Raw genomic sequence first — 2080 nt, forward strand, 5'->3', positions numbered from 1 at the left:
GTATGTTAAAGAGCTTCTTTTTACTATAAGCGTTTTAACTTATAGCGCTTCTAGCAGACTTAGTAAGATAGTACTAAGTGTTAGAGTAGAGTGTTATTATAATAGAGGTAAGAGAATACTCTAAATCTATAAGAAAGTACTTATTATAAGGTAGTTTAAGATTATAGAATAATACTGTGTATTTAAACACTCTTGCGTTATGTACGCAACCTTTCTACCTAGCTATATAATAGATAAATATATAATTAAAGTTACACGCTCTAAGTATATTCTAGGTATAAAACTACTTGCAATAACGCTATACCTTCTTATTACTAATACTTAGTAGAATATAAGCGCGTAGAAACGTACTATCTATAGCACCTATATAATTCTAGAACTATAGGTAGAACTTTATACTACGCTAAAGCTAAGGTAGAAGAGTAGTATTACTACTAGAGAGTTATACAGCCTTCTTAAATAGAGTATAAAGCTCTTATAGACACTTATTTATAATATAATAGGTAGTAGCCTTTAAATGCCTCTAGTATTAAGAGCTAGAATCTACTATATTAGCGTAACTATAATAGTAGAGAAAGATAAGTAACTTCTTATCTAGTTCTACTATAGTCTTATACTTCTACTTTAGTCTACCTAGCGTAGTATTGTGTATACACTATTTATATAGCCTCTAAAAGACAACCTTATCTATTCTTATAGCTATACAGAACTAGTAATTAGATCTATCTAGTAGATGCGTAATACAATCTTAGTAAAAGAGTAGATAAGATTATAGACTATAGCTACTATAATTTAGTAATAGAGCTGCCTATACTATAACGTCTATAAGTATTATAGCTACTACTCTAATAGTCTATAGTAGTAGACTATTTATATTCTCTACGCCTAGCTCTTCTATATTATTATTCTTATACGCGACAGCGCTATCTAGTATAGTGTTTTCTACGTCTAATATATATAGAAGGCTATTAACACTGTAGTTGTAGTTATTAGAGTTAAAGTTAGATCTAGAGTTAATATATATGTTAGCTATACTATAAACGTAGTAGTAGTATAATATTATTATTATTTAGCAGAATAGTTAATAGACCTTAGAATACCTTAAACCTTATTATAAGCGCTAGCAGTAATACAGGCTATTTACGTTACTACTATAGATTTTCTAACTTTTCTGCTTTAGAACTCTTTCTCTACTAACCTCTATTATAATATAGTAGTATAATATGCAAGAATAGCTAAACATTTATAGGCCTATACTAGTAGTATAATATAATAGCTTAAGCTGCTGCTCTTCTCTACGTCTATAATAGTATAATAAAAGAGGCTATGCAGACGCAACTAGCACACATCTATACACTAATAGTAGTATAATATAGCTAAGTAGGCGCTGTCTATTTACACGATTACCTATAGCAGTATAATATAACCTAACTATACCTATACGCTTATAGTAGTATAATATAGTTATCTACGCGCTACTTATTCTTACGCTTACCTACAGTAGTATAATATAAGCTAACTATACTTATACGTATATAGTAGTATAATATAATATTATATAGAGGCGCTACTATAATCTATATCTTTATATATATAGTAGTATAATATAGATACTACTATCTATTAAGAGGTAGTGTTAGAGAGCCTATCGCGAGCAACTTAGCTATACTATTTATACCTACACTATATCTTATTTATATACTAACTAATGTAGTCTTTCTTTATTAAAATAATCTAGATAGGTAGCTTAGTAGTAGAGCGCTATAGACTTATATTAGTAGATAGAACTTAGCTTAGGTTATTTTACTTTCTATATACGCTTACTGTCTTATTATAATATCTATTTATAGAGATTCTAGGTTTAATCTCTAGCTTATCTATTCTTCTTTTTTACTTTTTTTTACTCTTTTTTTTTTACTTCTCTATTATAAGGTTTCTCTCTACACATAGCTGTAGTAGTATAATACCTAAGAGCTTCTTAGAGGTAGTAGCTCTACGTAGTAGTATAATGCCTAAAGGCTTCTTAGAAGAGTAGCAGCTCTAAGAGCTTCTTAGAGGTAGTAGCTCTACGTAGTAGTAT

General features: G+C 29.1%; 1 non-coding gene across 1 annotated transcript; it reads left to right on the plus strand.

The window, feature by feature from the left end:
- The first annotated feature begins 1736 nt into the window (after positions 1 to 1736).
- J4E88_006269 lies at positions 1737 to 1880 on the plus strand. Its single transcript has one exon. It is a non-coding gene; the product is annotated as a tRNA-Ile (tRNA).
- Positions 1881 to 2080: the final 200 nt, after the last annotated feature.

This window comes from Alternaria novae-zelandiae (assembly GCF_023758075.1).
Source record: "Alternaria novae-zelandiae strain BMP 2774 chromosome Unknown scaffold_12, whole genome shotgun sequence".
Lineage (NCBI taxonomy): Eukaryota > Fungi > Ascomycota > Dothideomycetes > Pleosporales > Pleosporaceae > Alternaria > Alternaria novae-zelandiae.